This window comes from Furipterus horrens, unplaced genomic scaffold (genome assembly GCF_987537825.1).
Source record: "Furipterus horrens unplaced genomic scaffold, mFurHor1.1.pri manual_scaffold_13, whole genome shotgun sequence".
Taxonomy (NCBI): Eukaryota; Metazoa; Chordata; class Mammalia; order Chiroptera; family Furipteridae; genus Furipterus; species Furipterus horrens.
Genome location: NW_028327183.1, coordinates 33,828,949 through 33,847,058, shown reverse-complemented (window position 1 = coordinate 33,847,058; position 18,110 = coordinate 33,828,949). Strand labels below are relative to the sequence as shown.

Genomic DNA, 18,110 nt, shown 5'->3' with positions numbered 1-18,110 from the left:
AGTTTTTGCACAACAAGAGCATGACCTCATGCTCCACCCACCCTATTTACCCAATCTCACCCCAAGTGACTTTTTCTTCCCCCAGATGAAAAAAGTCCTCAAAGGGAAACATTTTGCTGATATGGACGTGGGGAAACAAAAAATAGCAGAAGCACTAAAAGGTAAAAAAAAATCTATGAATTCAAAAGCTGTTTTGAGCAGTGGAAAAACGTCTTGACAGGTGTATTGCATCAAATGGAAAGTACTTTGAAGGGGTTTGAAGTTTAAACATATAAGAATAAATACACAATTTTTAATAAATAAATTACGTGGTTTTTTGGAGCCTCCCTCATATGTCCTCTTTCATATCTGACTTTTTTTTTTTTTTTTTTTTTTGCAGAATTTTATGGTTTTATTAACACAAATACAATGTGTACACAGTCTGTCTATTCGTTTTCTTCGCTGCGCAGCCTGGCATTGGGATTGGTGACTCTGATGGCTAGCTGGGCCGCTCTCTCCACAATGGCTTTGTGGTTCTTTGAGGAGACATTGTGAGCAATCTCAGCGCAGTAAGATTTGTTGCACATCAGCAGCACTTCAAGCTCCTTGACGTTGTGGACCAGGAACTTTCGAAAGCCACTGGGCAGCATGTGCTTTGTTTTCTTGTTGCTCCCATAACCAATGTTGGGCATCAAGATCTGGCCCTTGAATCTTCTACGCACCCTATTGTCAATACCTCTGGGTTTCCGCCAGTTGCGCTTAATTTTGACATATCGGTCTGACTGGTGCCGGATGAACTTCTTGGTCCTCTTCTTGACAATCTTGGGTTTCACGAGGGGTCTGAGGGCAGCCATGGTGCCGACTAAGAGATGGCTGCCACCTCCGTAGGCAGCGCCGAAGAAAGGCCATATCTGACTTTTTTTGTGCAACATTATTTTTGTGAAATTTGTCCATATTGTTTGGTTATAGATAATTTATTCTTATCGCTATATAGTATTTCATCTATTTATCAATTCAATGATTAATTGGCATTTGGTAATTTTAAGCTTGGAGCTTTTACAAATAGTGCTGCTAGGGAATATTTTAGTATACACACACACACACACACACATATATATATATGAACACATATGCATTTCTGAGCTAAAAGTAGAACAAATATATATGTTCAGCTATAGTTGGTATTGCCAAACGATTTTTCCAAAGTGGTTGCCATAATTTATAATTCCACTAGCAGTGAATGAAAGTACTGGTTGCTTCACATCTTGACTAACGCTTAATATTTCCCCCCTTTTTTATTTTAGCCATCCTGGTGAATATGTAGTATATTTCATTATGGTTCTAATGTATTTTCACAAAGGCTAATGAAATCGAGCATTTTTTCATATGTTTAGTCAATATTTAGATATCATTTTTATTACTGTCTTTTCAAGTATTTTACCCACTTTTCTACTGAGGTGTCTGAACTTCTCTTATTGGAGGAGATCTCCGTACAGTCTCTGTAGAGTCTGTTAGCTTTACATATTGCACATATCTTTGCCCACTTTGTATGTTATCACTTTCCTGATACTGTTTACATGGACAGAAGTTTCAAGTTTTAATATAGTCAAATTTCTCAATTATATTCTCTTATAGTTACTGCTTTTTCTTACCTGTGCTTACTTTGAGGTCATAAAGATATTATTTTGTATTCTTCTCTAAAAGCTTTATTGTTTGACTTGTTTTCTATGCTATTATATGTGACTTTTTAATGTATTTGTTGCTGGCATACAGAAAGAAAAAAATTGAATTTTCTTTAAATTCACATGTAAATTCTAAGTTTGCAGATTCTCTTGGATTTCAAACATACACCATCATATTGTCTATGAATAATAAAACTTTCATGTTTTATTTCTTATAATTATGCCTTCTTAATTATTTATTTTATTTTTTAAAAGATTTTATTCATTTATTTTTAGAGGGAGGGGGAGGGAGGGAGAAAGAGAGAGAGAGAAACATCAATATGTAGTTGCCTCTTGCATGCCCCCAAATAGAGACCCAGCCCTCAACCCAGGCATGTGCCCTGACTTGGAATCGAACTGGTGACCCTTTGGTTGGCAGGCTGGCACTCAATTCACTGAGCCACACCAGCCAGGGAAATTTTTTATTTTTTAATTATATATTATCAATTATGCCATTATAGTTATCCCAACATTTCCCTCTTTGTCCCCCTCCACCTAGCACCCCCCACTCCCTCAGGCAATTCCCACACCACTGTTCATGTCCATGGGTCATGCGTATAAGTTCTTTGGCTATTCCATTTCCTATGCTGTACTTTACATCCTCCCCCTGGCTAGTTTGGCTCAGTGGATTGAGCGTCGGCCTGCAAGCTAAGTGTCGCTGGTTCGATCTTCCAGTCAGGGCACATCAGAGAAGGAAAACTCTGACTCCAAAAAACCTCCGCTGCCTTGCGGCATACCTCTTCAGGGGAAAGGCTAGGGGAGTAAACCCCGACAGAAAATCCGGAGCCGGAGTCCCTAAGGCGGTTTGACGTTGTAGTCATCACCGGCAACTCCTGCGGTGCACCTGAAGCCAAGCTGTATTGACTCGTCTTTCCCTTGGACCCTTCAGCTGCGAAGAGAGGGGGGGTCTGCTGCATGGGCAACAGCAGACCCTCCATATCACCCCGCCCAGGCTCTGTAGCTTCAGCTTCACTGGAGAGGACACTCCAGCGTCATCGCAAGATGTCGATTCAACACGGGAGGAGACAGATACCGTGTCACTCCCGAGTCGGACTGCACAGCCATTCTCGGCAGTGCAGATAGACTCTTGAGAAGCTACACCATCGTCTCTCGAGATGGACAGCTGCCGACGACTTTACATCCCCATGGCTATTCTGTAACCACCTAGTTGTACCTCTTAATCCCCTCACCTCTTCACCCATTTCTTCAAATGCCCCTCCCATCTGGCAACTGTCAAAACGCTCTCTGTATCCATGATTCTGCCTCTGTCCTTGTTTGCTCAGTTTGTTTTTTAGATTCAATTGTTGATGAATATATATTTATTGCAATTTTATTTTTCATAGTTTTGATTTTTTTCTTAAATAAATCCCTTAAAATTTCATATAATAATGGTTTAGTAATGATGAACTCCTTTAATTTTTTCTTGTCTGGGAGCTCTTTTATGTGCTCTTTGATTTTAAATGATAGCTTTGGACTGGATCCAGTCAAGATGGTGGCATAGGCAGACATGGCTCACCTCTTTACACAACCACATCAAAATGACAACTAAAATACAAAATAACCTTCAGTCAGAACTGTCAGAAATTGAGCTGAATGAAAGTCTGACAACTACAGAATTAAAGAAACCACATCCATTGACACAGGTAGGAGGGCCGCAGATGCAGAATGGGCTGGTCTCCCACCCATGTGTGGTGGATAAAAACTGGATAAAAATTTTGGAAGGATGTCTTAGGAGCAAGGAGTCCCAGCCCCATAGCAGGCCCGCAAGTCCAGGGTTCCAGTGCCAGGAACATAAGTCCTAACAACTTCTGGCTGCAAAAACCAGCGGGGATTGAGTCCATGGAAAAAACTGCTGGAGCCCCAAGCAGTTCATCTTAAAGAACTCACACACGGACTCATCTACTAAGACTTACTCCCTCTGGGCTCCAGTACAGGAGTAGCAGCCTGAAAAGCACCAGTGGTATACAGGGAGAAACTGAAGTGTCTGACATCAAGGCCAGCACAGACCATTGTCTCTTTTTTAAACCCTCCCCACACAGAGCCAGCAAGATGGTGCCAGGTCTGAGACTCCTTCAACCTGGTTATATCTGTTTGACCCGCCTTGGATTCCCCAGAGACTCTGCCGCACCCAATTTACAGGCCCACCCAAGCTGCTTTTTCATATGAATGGCTGGTCTTGGTTCATGCTTCACAACTTCCTAACCTATCAAACAAGCAACAGCTGGCCTCAGCGAGCTCTAGGCCCTACACTACCAGCAGCTAGCTTAGGTTCACAGCTTGGCTTTGCCTGGGAATCTCCAAGCCCAGCACAAGTAGCAGCCATCTCAGATTGCTTTATAGAACAGGCAGGGTGCCCCAGGTAAAACACAGGTGGGGGCTCACCTTGGCCTGCACCACCCAGGAAATTCCAGGGCCAGCACACCCAGTGGACAGCTACAGACCATGTCAGAGCACCCTGCCCCTGCACAGCTGATCCCATATGGAGCACAGAGGTTGGTGGTCAGTGGTCACAGCCAGTCCTTGCAACTGACTCACCTGGGTAAATCGCTCCCATTGACCTGCCAACAGCAACCAAAGCTCAACTACAAGAGGAGGGTGTACTCAGCCCAAATGAAGGGTGCACCTCGAGTACCCAGCTTGGGTGATAGGGTAGACTATGCCACTGGCCCCTACAGGACACCTACTACATTAGTCCCTATTACCAAAACACAGTCAAGTCCTCTCCGCCTAATACACAGAAACAAATACCTTAAAAAATAAATGATAACTTTGCTGGGTAAAGCATTCTTGGCTATAGGTCCCTGCTTTTCATGACTTTGAACATTTCTTGCCAGTCCCTTCTAGCCTGCAAAGTTTCATTTGAGAAATCAGATGACAGTCTTATGGGAACTTCCCTGTAGGTAAGGGCATTTTTCTTGCTGCTTTTAGGACTATCTTTTTATCTTTAAGCTTTAGCATTTTAATTATGATGTGTCTTGGAGTGGGCATCTTTGCATCCATCTTGTTTGGGACTCTCTGTGCTTCCTAGACTTGCATGACTATTTCCTTTACCAAATTAGAAAAGTTTTCTTTCATTACTTTTTCAAAGAGATTTCCAATTACTTGCTCTTTCTCTTCTCCTTCTGGCACCCCTATGATGCAAAAATGGAACACTTGCAATTGTCCCAGAGACTGCTTACACTATCCTCATTTTTCTGGATTCTTTTTTCTTCTTGTTGTTCTGATTGGTTGTTTTTTGCTTTCTTATGTTCCACATTATTGATCTGATTCTCGGCTTCATCCACTCAACTGTTGTTTCCCTGTAAATTGTTCTTTATTTCAATTAGTGTATCCTTTATTTCTGATTGGATCTTTTTTTATGCTATTGAGGTCCTCACTAAGTTCCTTGAGCATCCTTATAACTAGTGGTTTGAACTCTAACTGATCAATTGCTTACCTCCATTTTGTTTAGTTCTTTTTATGGAGTTTTGATCTATTCTTTCAATTAGGTTATGTTTCTTTGTCTCTTCATTTGGGCAGTCTTTCTATGTTCGTTTCTATGTTTTAGGTAGCGCTCCTTTGACTCCATGTCTTGGTAATGTGGCCTAATGTAGTAGGTATCCTGTAGGGCCCAGTGGCACAGCCTCCCCTATCACCCAAACTGGGTACTTGAGGTGTACCCTTCATGTGGGCTGAGTATACCCTCCTCTTGTAGTTGAGCTTTGATTGCTATTGGCAGGTCAATGGGAGGGATTTATCCAGGCCAGTCGGTTGCAAGGACTGGCTGTGACCTCTGACAACAAACCTGACCCTCCATCAAGAATCAGCTGTGCTGGGGCAGCGTGGTGATGCTCCAATGTGGTCTATAGCTATTCACTGGATGCACAGCCTCTGGGTTTCCCAGGTGGTGCAGGCCAAGGTCAGCCCCCACCTGTGTTTTGCCCAGGGCCACCCTGCATGAGCTATTAAGCAATCTGAGATGGCTGCTACTTATGCTGGGCTTGGAGATTTCCAGGCAAAGCCAAGCTGTGAATCTAGGCTGGCTGCTGCTAGCACTGGGCCTGGGGCCACTTAGCAAGAGGAATGGTGGAAGGGGGCTCACTGAGGCCAGTTGTTGCTTATTTGAGAGGATTTAGAAAGTTGTGAAGCATGAACCAGGACCAGCCATTCATATGGAAAAGTCACTGTTAATAGCTTGGGTGGGCCTGTAACTTGGGTGTCAGGGAATCTCATCATGAGGCACATAAAGTGAGCCAGGTTGATGGAGTCTCAGATATGGCACTTGCCTGCTGGCTCTGTGGCTCTTTGCAGGGAGTGTTCAAAAAGGGACAATGGCCTCTGCCCACCTTTCTGTCTGAGACAAAGCTGTCCTCCCACTGTCAACTTGAAGCCAGACACTTCAGTTCCTCCTTGTATGCCACTGGTGCCTTTCAAGCTGCTACCTCTGTGCTGGAGCTCAGAGGGTGTGCGTTTGAGTAGGTGAGTCCATGTGTGAGTTCTTTGGGAGGAACTGTTTTGGACACCAGCAGTTCCTGGTTTTTGCAGCTAGAAGTTATAGGGACTTATCTTCCTGGCACTTGAATCATAGTTTGGGGAGCCTGGTGTGGTGCTGGGACTCCTCACACCCAATATATCCCTCTCAATTTTTTAAAATGATTTTATTTATTTATTTTTAGAGACAGGGGAAGGGAGGGAGAAAGAAAGGGAGAAACATCAATGTGTGATTGCCTCTTTCCTGCCCTCAACCAAGGACTTGGCCCGCAACCCAGGTATGTGCCTGGACTGGGAATTGAGCCAGTGACCACACCAGCCAGGGCTCTCCTGACTTTTTATCCACTACTCGTGGATGTGGGACCAGCCCATTCTGTGTCTCTGCCTCTCCTACCAGTCCAATGGATGTGGTTTCATTAATTCCATAGTTGCCTGACTTCCATTCAGCTCAATTTCTGACCATTCTGAGTGATGGTTGTTCTATAGTTTAGTTGTAATTTTGATGTGGTTGTTTGAGGAGGCAAGCCATGTTTACCTATTCCACCATCTTGACCAGAAGTTATAATTATGCCTTTAATTTTCTTTCTTGCCTTATTGTTTTAGCTAGGCCATAATCAGTTGTTTTAAAATCTATTTCTGATAATCACAGTATATTGATGACTTCAGGGTCTGCTTCTACTATTTTCTATCCACTATCTATTTTGTCTTTTTAAAATTTTATTTATTGCTATCTATTTTTCTATCTATTGTCTATTTTATCTTGGTTTTGGTTATTGCATACTGTCTTTTGACATTCTGATGAGTTTAGATGGAATACAAGTTACTATGTGTGACAAATTATGTAGATAATTTGGAACTCTGTCGTATATTATCTTCCTTCCAAAAAGACTTAGTTTTGCTTCCTGGCAGGCAAAATTAAGAGTTAATTACCTTTGTGCTTGCTTCAGCAGCACATATACTAAGAGCTAATTGCCTTAATCTAGTTTGAGATTGAAAAGAATCTAAGCTTGTGTTCAGTTTTTTGAGAGGGGAGAATATTTCCAGTTTACCCTTTTTTGAGTATAGACCTTTCAGGATTTTAACTGAAAGTCTAAATTTTCCCAAAAGTTCTTCTTGGTTTCCCAGCTTCCTAGATACTGCTTTGTGTTTGGCACCTCACCTACTACTATTTGGAATCAGAAAATTTTTTCAAGGAGAAAAAGAACTGCAGAATATTGGGCTCATCTTGACTATGTCTCCCCTCCGTGGAGTTCTAACCCATGTTACCAAAATAGAAATGACTGATGTAATTAATTTTTTGACTATATGCTTAGTAGGCTTACTATAAATGGAGAGAACAGAAAGAAGTGTAAAGTAAGATATCAGTCATATACCCACAAATTAAAGCCATCTTTTATTATTTTATTACAGAAATTGTACATGCCTATTGAAATATTAATGTAATATAGAAATGTATAGAGTAAAAAGTGAAAGTTCACTGTCCTTTCTGCATCTTTATCCCAATTTTTATTCCCTATGGATAATTTGGGTTACATGTATACATGTTTGCATATGTGTGTTTTCAACTTTTAAAATGAAAACATGCTGTTCTGAAACTTGTTTATTTTCAATTAGCAATATATCCTGGACATACTTTCATGTCATTATATGTGTATGTGTGTGTGTGTGTAATTTCTTTTAACAACTTTATAGTGTTTGTGGTAAAGAAGATATCATAATTTATTAGAATATTTATTGATGGACATTTATATTTTTAATATTTTGCTTTTAGAAACAATGCTGGAATTAATATCCTTGGACATATATAATTGTCATGTTCTGTGTGTGTGTGTGTGTGTGTGTGTGCGAAATTGTATGTCTCTGTAGAATAGATGTCTAGAAGTGCAATGTGTGAGTCAGAGGGTACATGTTTTACATTTGGATAGTAATGGCAAGATTTCCCTGTAAAATTTATGGTATCTTTTTCATCACATCTGTTTGTTATAATGAGAATATACCAGGTAACTGGTTGACCAAAAAGGGCTGCAGATTCTTTTGCTCTTTTAGAAGTTACAGTCTAGACAGGGATTAGCAAACTATGGCCTGTAGGTCAAATGTTGCCTACAGCCTGTTTTTGCCAAATGTGGCCTGCAGTCTGTGTTTGTGTGGCCCATGACCTAAGGATTATTTTTAAGGGTTTGTGAAAAAATAATCAAAGAAGAATATGCAGTTGAAGTTGTCTGTGGTCCGCAAAGCCTAAATATTTACCACATGGCCCATTATGGAAAAACTTTACTGACCACTAGTCTGGAGCCTCCTTTTTAGCTTTAATGTGCATTTGAACCCTGGGAAACTAGATTCAGAAGTCTAGAGTGTGTTTTAGAATCTGCATGTCTAACAAGGTCCCACGTTATGCCACTGATGCTGATCTCTGGACCATGCTTTGAGTAAAAGGGTCTAGTTCTGCTCTGTCCAAAAACCTAGCACTTGAAATGTGGCTAGTGCAACCAAGGAACTGAATTTTTCAATTTATTTCATTGTAACAAATTTATATTTAAATTAAAAAAATAATACTTGATTCATCAATTGGAAAACTTTGAAATAGTATGTGAATCTACTTTACAACTGTCAGTTTTATGAAATTTAAATATAGATAAATCAGTTCCAATAAAAATTTAGTGTCCAAATTAAGGTGTGTTCTAAATGTAAAATGTACACCAGATTTTGAATACTTTGCACAAAAGACTGAAAAATTTGGCAATATATACAGTGGATTGAGCGTCGGCCTGCGAGCTAAGTGTCGCTGGTTCGATCTTCCAGTCAGGGCACATCAGAGAAGGAAAACTCTGACTCCAAAAAACCTCCGCTGCCTTGCGGCATACCTCTTCAGGGGAAAGGCTGAGGGAGTAAACCCCGACAGAAAATCCGGAGCCGGAGTCCCTAAGGCGGTTTGACGTTGTAGTCAACACCAGCAACTCCTGCGGCGCACCTGAAGCCAAGCTGTATTGACTCCGTCTTTCCCTTGGACCCTTCAGCTGCGAAGAGAAGGGGGGTCTGCTGCATGGGCAACAGCAGACCCTCCATATCACCCTGCCCAGGCTCTGTAGCTTCAGCTTCACTGGAGAGGACACTCCAGCGTCATCGCAAGATGTCGATTCAACACGGGAGGAGACAGATACCGTGTCACTCCCGAGTCGGACTGCACAACCATTCTCGGCGGTGCAGATAGACTCTTAAGAAGCTACACCATCGTCTCTCGAGATGGACGGCTGCCGACATCTAAAATTTATACAATGTTGTTTGTCAATTATATCTCAATAAAACTGAGAGGGAAAAACTGTAAAATAGCTTAGTAATAATCTTTATATCAGAGAAGGAAAACTCTGACTCCAAAAAACCTCCGCTGCCTTGCGGCATACCTCTTCAGGGGAAAGGCTAAGGGAGTAAACCCCGACAGAAAATCCGGAGCCGGAGTCCCTAAGGCGGTTTGACGTTGTAGTCAACACCGGCAACTCCTGCGGCGCACCTGAAGCCAAGCTGTATTGACTCCGTCTTTCCCTTGGACCCTTCAGCTGCGAAGAGAGGGGGGGTCTGCTGCATGGGCAACAGCAGACCCTCCATATCACCCTGCCCAGGCTCTGTAGCTTCAGCTTCACTGGAGAGGACACTCCAGCGTCATCGCAAGATGTCGATTCAACACGGGAGGAGACAGATACCGTGTCACTCCCGAGTCGGACTGCACAGCCATTCTCGGCGGTGCAGATAGACTCTTAAGAAGCTACACCATCGTCTCTCGAGACGGACGGCTGCCGACAAATCTTTATATGATTACATGTTGAAATATTTTTATATACTTGGTTAAAAAATTAATTAACTTTAATTGCTTCTTTTTACTTTTTAAATGTAGCTATCAAAACATTTTAGATTACATATGTGCCTCACGTTCTATTTTTATAGAACAGGTCTAGAGTGGCCAGGCCTGTGTTCCTAGATGCGTTCAGCTGCCAAAAAAGCCAAGTGCTATCAGGCAAGGTGTGTGTGACACAATAGAAAAAGTAGCTCAGGAAAATTGTCGTAAAGAATAGAATAATGAATTAATGAAATTTATGCACTTGTCTAGAAATTCTCACGTGAATAAAGAACTCTTCACTGCATCCCCTCAAAATCCATTTTTCTCTCCAATATCATAGTATTTTTTACCTTTTATGAAATAAACACCATAATGCTATGCATTTCAGTGTATTTGCCTTTGTATGGTGGGTAAATTCTAGGCCATTCTGGAAATATTGAGCATGGTAAGTATTGAATAAAGTAATGAAGAATCAGAGTGAGTTTACATATCTTGCCTAAAGCCAGGAGAAAACAGCAACTGTTCCCTAAAAACTTTTTCAACCAGAAGGTTTGAAAAAACTTTGAAAGTGAATACTTATATAACAAAGGAGAAAAGCAGAAAAAAGAGAAGAAACAATAGAATAAGATTCTGAAGAATAGATTCTACCAACTACTTAAACTCTTCTTTGGGACAATCCCAAATTGAGAGAATAAATGTATTCCTAACATAATTGAAACTGTGTATTTAATCAAGTCCATAAAAGTTCTGAAAACTGAAGGACTCAAATCAAATGTAGCAATGACATGGAAAAGGAAATGAAAATTTTTTATAGTTATTCTATTAATTCAGTTTCCTCTACAGTCTTTTCCTAAAATATCTATTTATAAGTATTCTTTTTAAAAATGCATAAAGGGAACTTCTGGTCAAGATATCAGTGTAGGTAAACACAGCTTACCTCCCTGCACAACTACGTCAAAATTACAACTAAACTATTGAACAATCACCATTCAGAGCCATCAACAATTGAGCTGAATGTTAGTCCTACAACTACAGAATTATAGAAGAAACCACATCAAGACTGGTAGAAGGAGTAGAGACATGGAACAGGCTGGTTCCATACCCAGTGTGTCAGAAAAAATCAGGAGGGGTATCTCAGGAGTAGGGGGGTCCCAGCCCCACACCAGGCCCCCCAACCTAGGGATCCAGTGCGAGGGAATAAATCTCCATAACTTCTGGCTCTAAAAACCAGCAAAGATTGAGGCTGTGGGAGACAGAAACTGCTGAAGTCTAGGCAGTTCCTCTTAAGGGGCCCATCCACAGACTTACTTGAACTCACTATTTCTGAGCTCCAGCATGGAGGCAGCAGATTAAACGGCATCAAAGACATGCAGGGAGGAACGGAATTGTTTGACATCAGGGAGAGAGCTAGGGGACAGCTTTCTCCCAGACAGGAGTTGTGGCAGAGGCCATTGTTTCTTCTGAGACTTCCCCTGACAAAGCCACAAGGCCAGCAGGTGAGTGCCATATCTGAGACTACATCAACCTGGCTCACATTGTTTGTCCCACCCTGGTGATACCTGTGGCCCAGCCTTACCCTACTTATGGGCCCACCCAAGCTGTTTCCAGTGGCTTTTACACACAAATGGCTTATCTTGGCCTATGCTTCAGATTTTCCTAAATAGTCTCAAACAAGCAGCATCTGGCTTCAGTGACCCTGTACCTCTGGCTAAGATGCCCCAGGCCCAGCATTAGCAGCACCCAGCCTTGGTTCACAGTGTGGCCTTGCCTTGGCACCGCCAAGCCCAGTGCAAGTAGCAGCCATCTGCAGATTGTTTTGTAGCTTATGCTGTGCGACCTGAGCCAGAACACAGGCAGTGGCTAACCTTGGGCATGCCAACAACAATCAAGGCTCAACTACAACAAGAGGCTGTACATAGCCCACATGGCAGATGCATCTTGAGCACCCAGCTTGGGTAATAGGGGAAGCTGTGCCACTGGACTCTACCAGACATGGCCACGCTACCAAGCCTGGGAGATGTAGCATTTCTACCTAATACACAGAAACAAACACAGGGAGGCTGCCCAGATGAGGAGACAAAGAAACATGGTCCAAATGAAAGAATAGATCGAAACTCCAGAAAAAGAACTTAACAAAATGGAGACAAGCATCTACTTGCTGCAGAGTTGAAAACACTGGTTAAAAGGATGCACAATGAATGAACTTAGTGAGAACCTCAGGAACATAAAAAAGATCCAGTCAGGGACAAAGAATACACTAACTGAAATAAAGAACAAATTACGAGAGATCAACATTTGAGGGGATAAGCAGCAATGTGGAATATAAGGAAGCAAAAAACAACCAATTAGAACAGCAAAAAGAAAAAAAATTTTCAAATGAGGATAGTATAAGCAGCCTCTGGAACAACTTCAAGCATACCAATGTGGGGAACCACTCCTTGTGGTTTCGGGAATTGTAGCCCCAGCCGTGAGGCAGGCTGCCCCCACCCCTCAGGAAGCCTCTAAGTCTCAACAGAACACTGGAAGGCTGTGAGGAAGACAGAACCGAAGGCCACTCAGAGGTTTTCCAGGGGAATTGGATTTAAAGAATGCTTATTATGCTTTGGAGTTTGCTCTACTTTTCTTATCTCTTAGTTAACTATAAACAATCTCTAGCAAGGAATGTACGAAACCTTGCACCTAACGCCAGTGTGGCGTCAAGATGTTTAATAGACCCTGACAGACTGGTCACTGTGCCGTCTATATTGATATCTATATCTGTAACTGTCAACTGCGATCCAGGAGCCTAAAAGCTATTGATGATTTATGAATTTTGACCTTGTGTCTCCCATGCATACCCTTCTCAATAAAAAGCCTGAGGAACAGAGGTCTTGTGCTTTCTCCACTAGAGGGAACAGCCGCCTCCTTCTTCCCCCAGACAAAATACAGTGTCCTGGATAAATTTGTTCTGCCATGGTTATGAAACCTGTGCTGGACAGAGTAGTTTCCAACTGAACTGGGGCATTGGAGGCAGCTCAGCCTCATACCAACATTCACATCATGCGGGTGCTGGAAGGAGAAGAGAGAGAGCAAGAAATTGAAAATCTATTTGAAAACAATAATAACTTGAAAACCTCCCTAACTTGGTAAAGGAAATAGACATACAAGACCAGGAAGCACAGAGTCTCAACAAGATGAACCCAAAGTGGCCCACACCAAGACACAATATAATTAAAATGCCAAATGTTAAATACAAAGAGAAAATCTTAAAGGAAACCAGAGAAAAGCATTTAGTTACCTACAAATTAGCACCCATAAGACTGTCACCTTATTTCTCAAAAGAAACTGCAGGCTAGAAGGGATTGGCAAGAAATATTCAAAGTGATGAAAAGCAAGGACTTATAACTAAGATTACTCTACCCAGCAAAGCTATCATTTAGAATAAGAGGACAGATAAAAAGCTTCCCAGACAAGAAAAAGTATTGGAGTTCATCACCAGTACTACATGAAATGTTAAAGAGTCTTCTTTAGGGATAAGAAAATGAAGATAATTAAAATGGCAATAAATACCTATCTATCAACAATTGAATCTAAAAAACAAAATAAACAAGCAAAACAGAAACAGACTCATAGATACAGAGAATATTTTGATGGTTGCCAGATGAAAGGAGAGTTGGGGAATGAGTGAAAAAGTTGAAGGAATTAAGTAGTTACAGAATAGTCATGGGGATGTAAAGTGCAGCATAAGGAATAAAGCAGCCAAAGAACATATATGCATGACCCAAGGACATGGACTACAGTGTGGGGATTGCCTGAGGGTTGGGGAGGAAGGGTAGGTGGAGGGGGAAGGGGGAAAATCGGAACAGCTTTAATATCATAAACAATAATATATAATAAAATAAAATTTAAAAAGAAACAATAAATATGCATGACTATCAAACCAACAGTTTTCTTGGAAAAAGTGAGAAGAATGTTTCACTTTACAGTAGAACTTTGTCTTGCTAAGTATTTATGTTAGAATCTCACATGGATGGTCCTTTTTTTCCTTTTAAATTGAATTTATTGCGGTGACATTAGTTAATATGATCATATGGGTTTAAAGTATAAAATTATATAATACATCTGTATATTGTATTGCATGTTCACCATTCCAAGTCAAGTGTCCTTCCATCACCATTTATTCCCCCAAACTCTCTTCCTCCTCCCCACACCCCTTTCCCTCTGGTAATCACAATACTGTTGTGTGTGTCCATGAGTGTTGTTTTCATTTTTGCTTAATCCCTTCACCCTTTTCACCCAGCCCTGCAACCCCCTCCCCTCTGACAGCTGTCAGTTTATTCTCTGTTGCTAACAAGTCTGTTCCTATTTTTGTTTTTTTGTTAGTTTATTTTGTTCATTGGGTTCCACACATGAGTGAAATCATATGGTAATTGTTTTTCTCTGACTGGCTTATTTTACTTAGCATAAAGTGCTACAGGTCACAAAGGGTAAGATTCTCTTCTTTTATACAGCTGAGTAGTATTCCATTGTGTAAAGGTACCACAGCTTTTTGATCCACTCATCTACTGATGGGTACTGTATTATTTCAAATTAGTGTTTTGAGTTTCTTCAGATAAATTCTTAGAAGTGGAATTGCTGTGTGTAACTTTTGTTTTGAGGTGGGTCTTTTTAGACAGCATATATGTGGGTCTTGTTTTCTTATCCATTCAGCTACCTTGTGTCTTTTTATTGGAATACTTAATCTATTTACATTTAAAGTAATTATTGATAGATATTTATTTATTGCCATTTTATTCTTTTAACTATGTTCCTCTGTCATCATCTTCATCTTCAATTTCTCCTCCTCTTTCTCCTCCTCCTCCTCTTCCTCCTCCTTCTTCCTCTTCTTCTTTCTTCTCCTCCTCCTCCTCTTTTTCCTTCTCCTTCTATTCTTCAAGAAGGACCTTTGATGTTTCTTGTAATACTAGTTTGGTAGTAACAAACTCCTTTAGTGTTTTCTTGTCCAAGAAGCTCTGTATTTCTCCTTCAATTTTAAATGCTAGCCTTCATGGTTAAAATACGCTTGGTTGCCAGGTCCTTGCTTTTCATCACTTTGAATATTTCATATCAATCCCTTCTGGCGTGAAATGTTTCTGTTGGGAAATAAGCTGATAATCTTATGGGAGCTCCCTTGTAGGTAACTGCTTTTCTCTTGTTCCTTTTAAGATTCTCTCTTTGTCTTTAACTTTTGCCATTTTAATTATGATGTGTCTTGGTGTGGGCCTCTTTTAATTCATCTTATTTGGGGCTCTCTTCACTCTTGGACTTTTTTTTTTCCATCCACAGTTTAGGGAAGTTTTTGGTCATAATTTCTTCAAATAGGTTCTTGATACTTTGTTCTCTGTCTTCTCTTTCTGGTGCCCCTATGATGCAGATGTTGTTATGTTTCATGTTGCCCTAAAATTCCCTTAAATGTCCTTATTTTTAAAATTATATTTTTATTTTATTATTGTTTTTCAATTACAGTTGTCCCATTTTCCCCCATTGCCCCCCCATCCAGCGCACCCCTTCTCCCACAGTCATATCCACCCCCATTGTCCATGTCCATGAGCCATTTATACATGTTCTTTGACTAATCCCTTCCCTTACTTATCCCCCTTCTCTCCCTCTCCCCTCCCCCATGATAACTGTTATTCTGTTCCTTGTTAAATTTAGTTTATTTGTTTGTGTTATTCCTTAGTCTCCTGTATTAGCTGATATCACATGGTATTTTACTTTTACTTACCTGGCTTATTTCACTACGCATAATTCTCTCTAGTTCCATCCATGTTGTCGCAAATGGCAAGAGTTCCTTCTTTCTTTCTGCTGCATAGTACTCCATTGTGTAAATGTACCACAGTTTTTTAACCCACTCATCTACAGATGTGCACTCAGGCTGTTTCCAGCACTTAGCTATTGTAAACAGCACTGCTATGAACATAGGGGTGCATACGTTCTTTTGAATTTGGGTTTGGGGACTTTTCAGGTATAATCTTAGCAGTGAAATTGCTGGTTCAAAAGGCAGTTCCATTTTTAGTTTTTTGAGGTAATTCCATACTGTTTTCCACAGTGGCTGCACCAGTCTGCATTCCAACCAACAGTGCAGTAGGGTTCCCTTTTCTCCACATCCTCGCCAGCACTTGTTGTTTATTGATTTGCTGATGATGGCCATTCTGACCAGTGTGAAGTGGTATCTCATTGTGGTTTTTATTTGCATCTCTCTGATGGTTAGTGATATTGAGCATTCTTTCATGTGTCTATGGACCTTCTGTGTATCTTCCTTGGAGAAGTGTTTGTTCAGGTCTTTTGCCCATTTTTTAATTGGTCTGTCTGTCTTCTTGGTGTTGAGATGTGTAAGTTCTTTATATATTTTGGAGATCAATCCCTTGTCTGAGGTATCATTGGCAAATATGTTTTCCCATATGGTTGGTTTCCTTTTCATCTTGCTGATGTTTTCTTTTGCTGAACAGAAACTCTTTAGTTTGATGTAGTCCCAGTTGTTTATTTTTTCCTTTATTTCCCTTGCCTTAGGAGATATATCAGTGAAAATATTGCTACGTGAAATATCTGAAAATTTTCTGCCTATGTTTCCCTCTAGGACTTTTATGGTGTCACAGCTTAAACTTAAGTCTTTGATCCATCTTGAGTTTATTCTGGTGTGTGGTGTAAGTTGGTGGTATAGTTTCATTTTTTTTGCATGTCCCTGTCCAGTTCTCCCAGCACCATTTGTTGAAGAAGCTCTTCTCACTCCATTTTATGCTCCTTCCCCCTTTGTCAAATATTAGTTGACCATATAGTCTTGGTTTATTTCTGGGCTCTCTATTCTGTTCCATTGATCTATATGTCTGTTCTTATGCCAGTATCAGACTGTTTTGATCACAGTGGCTTTGTAGTGTAGTTTGATGTCTCGTATTGTAATTCTTCCTGCTGTGTTCTTCTGTCTCAAGATTGCTTTGGCTATTTGGGGTCTTTTTTGGTTCCATATAAATTTTTGAAGTATTTGTTCTAGGTTTGTGAAATATGTCACTGGTATTTTAATAGGGATTGCATTGAATCTGCAAATTGCTTTGGGTAATATGGACATTTTAAAGATGTTGATTCTTCCCATCCATGAACATGGTATTTGCTTCCATTTATTTGTATCTTCCTTAATTTCTTTCTTCAGTATTACATAGTTTTCTGAGTACAGGTCTTTTATCTCCTTGGTTCAGTTTATTCCTAGGTACTTTATTTTTCTTGTTGCTATAGTAAATGGGATTTTTTTTTTTTTTTTTAGTTTCTATCTCTGATATTTTATTGTAGGTGTACAGAAATGCCTTCGATTTCTGTATATTTACTTTGTACCCTGCTATTTTTCCAAATTCGCTTATTATGTCGAGTAGCTTTTTAGTGGAGTCTATAGGGTTTTCTGTGTATACTATCATGTCATCTGCAAATAATGACCCTTTTACTTCCCCTTTCCCAATTTGGATGCCTTGTATTTCTTTTTCTTGTCTGGTTGCTGTGACTAGAATTCACAATACTATGTTGAATAAGAGTGGAGATCATGAACATCGTTGTCTTGTTCCTGACCTCAGGGGGAATGCTTTCAGTTTTTGTCCATTGAGTACGATGTTGGCTTCGGGTTTCTCGTATATAGCCTTAATTATGTTGAGGTATGTTCCCTCTATTCCCATTTTGCTGAGTGTTTTCATCATAAATGGGTGTTGTATTTTATCAAATGCTTTTTCTGCATCTATTGATATTTCATGTGGTTTTGGTCTCTCATTTTGTTTAGGTGGTGTATTATACTTATTGATTTGTGAATATTAAACCATCCTTGCATCCCAGGGATGAATCCCACTTGATCATGGTGTATGATCTTTTTAATATGTTGCTGGGTCCTGTTTGCCAATATTTTGTTGAGGATTTTAGCATCTATGTTTATCAGTGATATTGGCCTGTAGTTATCTTTCTTTGTTGTATCTTGACCTGGTTTTGGAATTAGGGTAATACTGGTTTCATAGAAAGAGTTTGGGATATTTTTCTTTTCTTGGATTTTTCGGAATAGTTTGAGAAGGGTAGGAGTTAGTTCTTTCCAAAATGTTTTGTAAAATTCGCCCATGAAGCCATCC

The 18,110-nt window shown here is 40.4% G+C and overlaps 1 pseudogene; it reads right to left on the bottom strand.

The window, feature by feature from the left end:
* Positions 1-369: 369 nt before the first annotated feature.
* Positions 370-878, bottom strand: LOC149994449 (large ribosomal subunit protein eL32 pseudogene; annotated as a pseudogene).
* Between the last annotated feature and the right edge of the window lie 17,232 nt (positions 879-18,110).